The sequence below is a fragment of the Helianthus annuus genome, chromosome 7, assembly GCF_002127325.2.
Source record: "Helianthus annuus cultivar XRQ/B chromosome 7, HanXRQr2.0-SUNRISE, whole genome shotgun sequence".
Lineage (NCBI taxonomy): Eukaryota > Viridiplantae > Streptophyta > Magnoliopsida > Asterales > Asteraceae > Helianthus > Helianthus annuus.
In genome coordinates, this window is record NC_035439.2 from 57531372 (window position 1) to 57541308 (window position 9937).

At 38.5% G+C, this 9937-nt stretch overlaps 1 long non-coding RNA gene across 1 annotated transcript; it reads left to right on the plus strand.

The window, feature by feature from the left end:
• Positions 1-6441: 6441 nt before the first annotated feature.
• On the plus strand, positions 6442-9155 carry LOC110866224. Its single transcript, XR_002551239.1, has 3 exons — positions 6442-6507; positions 7668-7746; positions 9121-9155. It is a non-coding gene; the product is annotated as an uncharacterized LOC110866224 (long non-coding RNA).
• Positions 9156-9937: the final 782 nt, after the last annotated feature.

Below are 9937 nucleotides of genomic sequence, written 5' to 3' on the forward strand. Positions count from 1 at the left end.
GTTTTAAGAAGGGAATGATCTAACCTGAATTTGCTTACTTGATGATCTAGTTCGAGTTTTAAAGTATGATGCTTGTCCGAATTTCATATGTAATGTATGTCCAAGCCTTGTGAAGCTTGCATAGTCTGAGTTTCATTTATGCACAACATGTCTGAGTATTATGGAATGCCATAAGGTCCGAATTTCATGAATAATGTACTGTGAGTTTTCAATCATTCAAGAGGTCCAAGGTTGTTGTTCTGTTCTTAAGTGTATTACTGTATATATGATTATATGTCACTGTATGCATATCACTGCATGTTGTTGTATGTATATGCAATTTATGCCATGCTGATCTATTAGGACATTAAGGAATTGAAAACCCTAATTGAACGTAGACACTTACATCGAGTTTATGTGAAATGTACCCTAGGTCGTGTGTAACGGACCTAATCATTTATTTACACTAGAAGCACTAGCAAACCGAGCAAACCAAGGTGAGTTCACACTCTTTACCAAGGCATGGGATTCCCGGGGATTGGGAATGGGTTGAATGATGGAATTTAACGATTTCTCTTACTTACACGGTTACTAGACTATCTACCATGGTCCTCGGGTTAAGCAGGACACTTACGTAAAACCTACGTAAACAAGTACACACTACTGTCTTCCGGAGTCAGGAAGGACACTTACGTAAAACCTACGTAAACTCACACATGCTACTGTCTTCCGGAGTCAGGAAGGACACTTACGTAAAACCTACGTAAACCCCCGCGTACCCCTGTCCTCGGTTGTGAAGGATACTTACGTAAAACCTACGTAAAGCTTGTACGTACTACTGTTCTCGGGTTATGAAGAACACTTATGGTTACGAATAGTCTAGTGTATATGCAAACATGGGAAGCCCCCACTAATAGAATATACAAACAAGGGAAGCCCCCACTAAATATCATAAAAAGGTTTGGGAAACAGGATAAACGGATTAATCGTGTTTTTAACTATGGGAAACCCCCACCAATTATGGATACGTTTTGGGAAATAAGATAAACTGGTTAAACATATTTTCAACATGGGAAACCCCCACGGCAGGTGAGCCAGCTAATGACAAACTACGTTTTCGTAAAACACTTAAAATGTACACCCAACTGTGAACTCGCTCAACATTGTTGTTGACTCGTTGTTACATGCCTTGCAGGCCTTTAGGTGCATATCAAAGGGACTTGCTGTCTAAGAAGCTGGAGTGGTCATGGGTCGAGACACATGGAAACGCAATATAAGACTAAGAACTTACATATGGTTTTATAAACACTTAACGAGTTAAATATGCTTCCGCTGTATACTGTGTAATATTGTAACATTGTAACACTTGTTGTTTATAAGTGAAAGTATTATTTGCCTATGCTTATGAGTTCAATGTGATTGATGGTTAAGATCCTGGTTAGTCACGCCTCCAAGCGATGGCACTCCGCATGTGGATTTTGGGGGTGTGACAGGAACAAAGGTGCTTCCATAGGAACTGAAACAGGGGCTGAAACAGGAGTCACAAGGGGGTGCCACAGGAAACTCGAAAGGTGGGTGACCATTAGCATCGTCTATCCACTCACTTCGGGTGTGTGCGTGTCGATGACCAAAAAGGTGCATGATCGAACTGCACGGGCACAGGGTCAGGAAGAGGGGCGACAACAACAGGCTCAGCGGGAATATCAGCAATCTGAGGGGCATCAACATGAGCATCAACAACATGCTCATCCTCCAACAGTGGGGCAACAATAGGATGATCATCGATAGGTACATCATCAATCAAAGGATCAACAACGGGTACATCAGCATGAATAGGATCATGCTCGAATACGGGGTCTGGAGCAACTACTGGCTCGGGGCCACTGCAGGCTCCGGATCATCAAACTTCATCTCAAAAATTTGCGGGATCAGCAAACATGGGGTCAACAGGGTCCCTCATGGGCTGATCTAAGTGAATAAACTCAATGTCATGATCGGAATCAAAGCCCGGTGGGAAAACAGGATCCGAATCGTCATCAACGTCATGACCATACTCAAGCTAGGGGCAGGGGCAGGTGCAGCGGATGATGCCATATCAGGGTCCGTGTCGTGCGAATGACGCTGCACTCCCTGCGCATGTGAAGGTGCAGATGTCACGGACTCAAAGGAGTCGGGGTCGGTGAGTGGATGGGTGCCTCCTCCGTAGGAGCATCAGCGAGAAGTAGGAGATCACCAGCAGCAATAAGGGCCTCACCCTCCAAGTCATCCTCGAGAGGGTCCTCATCAAACAAGTCGACGTTGTCATCAGCGATTTCGTCAAGGGCATATCAACAATAGGGTAAGCGGCAAGGGGTATAGGGGCAGGGATCACCGCGAGCGACGACTCCCTAGTGATAGGGCCATCAGCGGCTCAGCCACGTCATTGGGCAGCGCAAATGGCTGGAAATCATCATTGTCTGTGCTGGTAGTATCTGAGGTATACACCTCGTGCTCTGATGAGACTATGCCGTCTGATACTATGGGCATGGGGTCTGTGGTGTCCGACTCTCCAAGGCCGGATGAAGGCAAGTCGTCTGTAATACAAACACGCATATGCACAAATAATCAATCACCTAGTCAAATAAACACATTAGTCACCAATACGCAATCAAATAGTTCTCCTAGTCCTACTAGCCTCCCAGACTGATCGTCCTAGTCCCACTAGCCTCCTAGCCTCCCAGACTGCTCTTCCTAGTCCCACTAGCCTCCCAGCCTCCCAGACTGCTCTTCCTAGTCCCACTAGCCTCCCAGCCTCCCAGACTGCTCTTCCTAGTCCCACTAGACATCTACCTCGGTTTCCCAGACCGAGCCTCGACCTCCCAGAACGAGCCTCAGCCTCCCAGACTGAGCCTACAAATAATAAATTAAATGTGCTCAACATTTGTTTGTAAAAACGTTTTGGATCTGGACTTAAGTGGTATGCAATGTAAAAATGTTTTCGTGAGAGCCCTAGTGATCATAGTCTAGACTCGAGAAAGAATCCTAGTTCGCTATGATTAGAGCTCTGATACCAAGCTGTCACACCCTGGCTTTGCGGAAGCGTGGGTTATTTGGTGTGACTTCTTAATACCATAGCAACAACCATAACAATGCTATATGATAAAAACATAAGATATTCACCCATAAATAAAGTTTAGAAAAATACCATATTATACTTGTCTTAAAACAATAATCGCCAAAATAAGTTACAACCCATGACTTGATTTAATGAGTTCGTAAAAACTTAGCAAAAGACTTTAAACGATACTAGATTTAGAGTTATGTAACCCGTCCAGGAAGAAGTTACACCTTCTAAACCCGGGATGACTTCTTTATTCAAACGCAGCTTGAAATATATATATGCATACCGTACCAGATCCATTAGTTTCCTGAAATACATGTAGTTTGAAAAGTCAACATAAAGTTGAGCGAGTTCATGTGTATGTGAGTTGATATAAACCTTTGTAAAATGTCTGTATGTATGAAAATTCCTGGTATGTAGCAATAAGGAAAAAGAGATCAATTAATGTGTAGCTAATACATTAATAAGTGAAACGGCCTAGGAAGCACTCAAACCTGTAACGCGTATTTCATACCGGTCCTTCCGGCGGAACGACATAGTCACCACATGCAGCCACACGCTGGCTCATGTGTGGGGCTCGCAACACCCGATAGATCTATCACTCATGCCTCTCGGTCCTTATACAAGGATTAATGGTCTTACGATAATAGCCTACCCATTCACATGATCTAAGTAATAACCCTCCTTACGCTAAACATACCATGTATAAAAGTGCTCGTAATCATACTAACATGTATTTCACCCCCGCAATTTAGAAAACTGAAAACAGTTAAGAGAAAAGGGGGACATGAACTCACCGAAGTGCGTCTCTAAAAAGTATCTCCCAGTCAACCTGCTGTGCGACGACCTACACGTACTAACTTCTATTAGACGGACGGCCGTGCCTTAGCTTAAGGGTTGATGTCTTTGGGAAATAGTTAGGCAACTATTTCGTAATTACACTTCGGAATTATTTGGTAAATATATTCCTTCCCAAGGATGGGGGTTTTAATACATGTGCGTTTATACAATTCCAAGACTTTATTATTAAGTCCCACTTAATAAATATACTCTAATTCTTTTGTCCAAAATATTCTATCTCCAAAATATAAATATCTTTCCCAAAAATATTATATTTTATTTCATTTGTCTAAAATACTCTACTTCCAAAATATAAATATTTTTTTCCAAAAATATTATATTTATTCCATATAATTTTTCCCCAAAGTAACACTCGTCAAAATACACACCTATGAGTATTTTCTAAAAATGCGTGTGTTATGTTTAAAGATCGGGTGGTATTAATAATACCGTTGTAACTTAATATTTATTGTGAAGGCGTTCGTATTATTTTGGAGTTGTTAACATTCGGTAATATTATTTTTACTCTAAAAATAATATTTAGATAGTTTGCAAAATAATCACAAAAATTTACGCAAGTGTTGTTATGAAAATATATATTCTAAATATATATATTTTAGCAAGTTTATTTTGTGAAAATCCCACCTCCGACACTTAAAAAGTTTTGTAATAAAAATCGTGGCGAAAGTTGTTCGGGAAAACAAGTTAAAAATATAGTCATAACACTTGTGATAAAAATATTTACAAGTGTTAGATTTTTGGAAAAATTTCGCCAGAGTTTCCCCTGTAACTTTCCCCTGTAACTGGAGGTGGCCACGCTTTCAAGCGTATCATTTTCTTTTAAAATTCAAATCAACAATTTTCTCAATCAACAATAAACAATATTCAAACCATCAAAATAGTCAAAATAGATATAAATCGCAATAATACATGAACTTGTGGTTTATCCAAAATATGTAGTAACTTTCCATTACTTTTAGTGGATCTTTGTATAAATCAACTCGGTTTCTTGAGAGTCTCTTTTTTAAAGAAAATAAATTTCCACAACTTCTTGTCAACATTCACAAAAATAGTTCTTTTGTCAAAACTTTGTGTTACACAAGTGTCTACACACTTGTGTGTTTACAAAAATCACTCTTGTTCATGTAAAACCCGGTTTAGAAAATATGATTTCTTTTGACGCTTGGTCCTTTGAAAATACCACTTGTAGATCCGTAGATCTACTAGTTTACAAGTCTATTTCATAAGAAAGATTGTCTTTACACAAGTTCATGCTTGATATGTAGTAGTGTTCATCATTTAACCGCTTTCATATCTAACATATTCTAGGTCATGTTTCATAGACATGACTTAGCCGGGTTAGATGACGATCCGAGCTACTACTAGCATAGATCAACACTAAATAATCACAATAAAACAAGTCTTACAAGTTTTACACAACTCTATTGCTTTTATCCAACATGTTTATCATTTTAGCAAACTTTTAGCATGTAATCTTGTATGTTCATGATTTTTAACCGACAAAGTTCATTTTAACCACTTTAGAATAGATCAAGAAGGCGTTTAGAGTCACTTACTACTAGCTCAAGGCTAGGGAAGAAACTAGTCGAAAAACGAGTGGATAAAAGCAATGTAGTGAGGTCCTTCGCAATCCGAGTGCACCGAGGTTCCTTATACGCGATCCTTAACCCTTGTATGTGCTTGGAATGTCTTGAATGAAATCGGAAAATGATAGATGGTGGGGCTTGGTGTTCGGCCGAATGGAGCAAAGGAGAGGAGAGAGTAGATGATTTTTGATGTGTTGGTTATGTGATAATGGACATAAGCTTGTTACTTATAGACAATTCCCATCTTAATTACCCAAAGGGTTTTATGTCAACTTGATATTAGACAAATGGATTTTAATAATCATGCAAGGACAAGGGGTGTCACCATATGGTGACCGAACTCGTTAGGGGGGGGGGGGTCTTATGGTTGGTTTCCAACTAAATGGTTAGACATTAGTTAGATAATTAGGAAGTTAGCTTAGTTACTAGCATGTAGTAAGTTGTAACGGGTGTTAGGGTATTCAGGGGCCCTAACTGGCTCAGAAAAAGAAAAACAATGTTAATGACAGTATTTTTATGTTTCGGATATGTAACGCCCCAAATTATGAATCACGTACTTTATGATTTTATATTATGCAGAAAGTAAGTTATAATGCTTATAACCTTAGAATATGAATGCTTTTGATGAGAATAGTAATAATAACAAGATTATGTGTAGAAACGAATATTAATAGAAGGATGATAAAAAAATAGGAACTTGATTTTTATGTGAATGTTAACTACATAGAATGGAAATTAGTCATAAATGTAAAGACTACATCTATGAGGGGCCAAAAATGACAAGGTATGAAAGGTGAAATAATAAAAAGAAAATTTAAAACACAAGGACACACACATCAGGTGTGTGTGTGTCGCCCAGGATATCTAGAGGAAAGGGGGAAACCCTTTTCATCTTCAAAAATCAGCAATTAAGGTGAGGAATTGAAGCTAACTATCTGCATGTTCATCTTTCTCTAATCATCTTAGCATTCTAAACATGAGGTATGTTGAAATTTGCAATTTGATGATCATGAATGAAATGGGTTTCAAGTAAATCCATGAAATTGTATGAAATTAATATGGGTATGTGTTAGGAACATCCCATGGAACATAAATTGAACTTGAATTCGATTAGATTAATAAGTGAAAGTGAAAACCCATTTAAAATATGAATGTTGTGATGTGTAATATGGAACTTAGTGTAGATTAGTATAATGATGTTCATGTGATGATGTTCATGATGAGATGTTGTTAAGTGAAATCGATTTAGGATGAAAGTTGTATGAGATTTTGATTAAAATTCATGTTATTGATATGAATTGGCTAAGTTATGCATATAATACTTGTACATTATGCTTAGATAGTGGTACGCACGCCAAGTGTTTGATGAAATGACTAAACGACGATATTATGTGAAAATGTATGCAAGTAGTGGATGAACATACATACAATGTGTAAATGATTAAATTGTTATTAAACTTACACAAGGAACATGTGTAAGATCGAATCCATGTGGAGGTTTTATTGATGTCTTGTTGGGTAGAAATGTGCACTAGTATCTTTCATTGTTCACTCACATTGTATGGTACACACTATGTGCTTAGTCGACGGTTTAGTTGAGGTTACAAAATGAAATTGGCGTTAATATATAGCAAGTAAGGATGGTAAAATCATGTTGGTTATGTACCCCAAATATGGTCGTCTAGTATGGGATCCCGAAAGCTTTAGTATATGTAGTATTGATAATATGTATGTGTGTGTATGTAATGGATTGATCATGTGGTTGTAAGCATATTACATCATGAATATGAAGTGTATATAATGCCAATGTTATAGCTTAATATGATGACACGGATATATGAGGTTAGGTCGAAAGTCCATAAGATGGGTCGTTGACTTTTGGAAGTCAAACCTTGCATAAGTAGTATGGTTAGACTCTTGTCAAATTCCAATGCTATAAAGTCATATGGTGCATGTTTAACAATGTGTGTTATATGCAATTATGTAAGGAATTATACGAGTTGGAAGAGATGTGATGTTGGGTATATGTCTTATGTTTGTTAGACTTGACTAATGAAAGTCAGACTTGAACCATGCATTCGACATGATCATTAAGTGTACAATCATGCATACTAAAAAGAGTGTGATTGTGTGATGTGAAGGCATAAGGATCATGTGGAAATGGACTCAAGCAAGAAAGGCAAAAGGGTAAAAAGGAGGCAAGGGAACGGACGCAAAAAGGTAAGTGATTTCCGTAATCACTTCTTAATTGTTTATGTAAAGTTATGTGCTAGTTAGTTAAGTATGTTAAGTGAGGACCAATAAGGATGTTTTGTATGAAACCAATGATTTTTGTTAAGTAGATGTTACGGGTCAAAACGTAGCCTTGATGTTAAAACGAATGTGTTGTTTGATGAAAACATGAACGGGTCGAATAACCGTAAATGAATAATAAGCCGATAGTGCATAAGTTAAGAATTTACTTAATCAGGATGTGGGATTTTGAGTCAATAGGATAGAGGACCAATTTACAAGCATGTAGGAAGAAACGAGAGGTTAAACGGGTAAACGGTTCAAAAGTTATGCGCGTTTTAGTGCGTACGGACGACGAAACGAATCTGCAGAAAAAGTGGGTTTCTAGAGGGCGTCGCCGACGGGGTTAGGGCCGTCGCCGACGGGCTCTAGAAAACCAGTTTTTCTCCGACGCCTTAATTACCTGTCTACGGGGTTTTGGCTACGGGAAAAACTACGGGTCGTCGCCGACGGGCCCTAGGGCCGTCGCCGACGCCCTCCCCAAGTCCAAAAATCTGAAATTTGTTATTTAAGTTGATTTATGTATCCTAGGCTTCGGTTTGTTATCCGTGGACTACGGCGGGCTTTCCAAACATGATTTTGATCGATCCTTAGATGTGTATGGGCTATAAATCAAAGTCTAAGTCCCATGTAATTAACGTATGAGTATGTAAGAGGTATGCAAGATCTTGTACGTGTATGTAGATGTGTAATTATGTATATATGGAAGATATGTATGAGTGTATGCCTGTATGTAGAGACGTACGAATGTAGGTACGTATATAGAAGCGTATTTGTGTATATATGAAGATTCGTAGGATAGTATGTATATATGTGAAGGCGTAAGAATTTATGTACATAAGCAGATGAGTATTTATGTATGTATGGAAGTACGTGTGATCGTATGCATGTATGTAAAGACGTAGGAACGTAGGTACATATGCAGATGTGTACTTATGTATGTATGAAGATACGTATGAGTGTAGGCATGTATGTAGAAACATACAAATGTAGGTACATATGTAGTAGAGTATTTAAGAATATATGAAGATACGTATGAGTGTATGCATGTATGTAGAGAGGTATGGATGTATGCACGTGTATATATTTAAGTATGATTTTGGATACGTTGAGTGTTAACAATATTAATCGTGTGCCTGGAAAACGAAGATTTACGCAGGTACATTATTGAAGGCTCACTAGGGAATGGATATGCGAATGATATGCTTAAAATCAGAGAGAAAGCTGAATGGAAAGTGTACATGTATTGGATCTCGTTTATGTATTGTGTACTAATATGATGAATGTATGTGGTGAGTGCAGGTTGTACGAATCACGGGCGGTTATCACGAGGAATATAGATCGAAGACCGAGTCACAAGATAGATTGTACGGGAATAATTGAGTATGTACTATTAGTAAACAGGACTTATGCTTTATTTTTGTAAAAGATACATATTAAGACGAACTTTCAAGTAAGTCTAGACGTTTGTAACGAAAGAAATTTTATGGCACGAATTTCCGCTGCGACTTTTTGTCAAATACGAATTAGGGTCTTACAAGTTGGTATTAGAGCCCTGGTTCGAGAGAATCAAGTACAAGAGGATAGGTACTTGAGCTCGAACCCGTGTGCTCTTATGACCAGAAAGCCCGTACAATCTGAGACTTGATCATGATCTAAAGGTAGAAATAAAGGTAAGTATGTGCTTAAGTATGTATGTTTGAAGAAAACTAACAATATGATATGTGTAAGGTCAGCATGATTACTTGGAAGGGATGATCTGTAAATGCGGTCTAGCGCCGGCACCAAGGTATGTAATATGACATATTGACTGAGGTACGTAGATTTAACTTATGGGTGCATGAAATGGTATATAATTAAGCAAGTGAAAGAAAATTTTAAACGAAATGTAATAATGTTATGGTAAGGAAGTTTTAGAAATGTTACACGTGCCGAAACTAAATTCTTCGGACATAAGGTGGCGATTACGCGAAGACACGAAACTAGTATGTGGAATGTGTACCTGGCCAGTACACAAGAAACGTATGACGTTCGTGAGACCGTGATAATTGATACAGGTATGTCCGATAGAGCTTGGTAGCATCTAGGCGTGTGGGTGAAATGGGTAGTAAGACTCTCG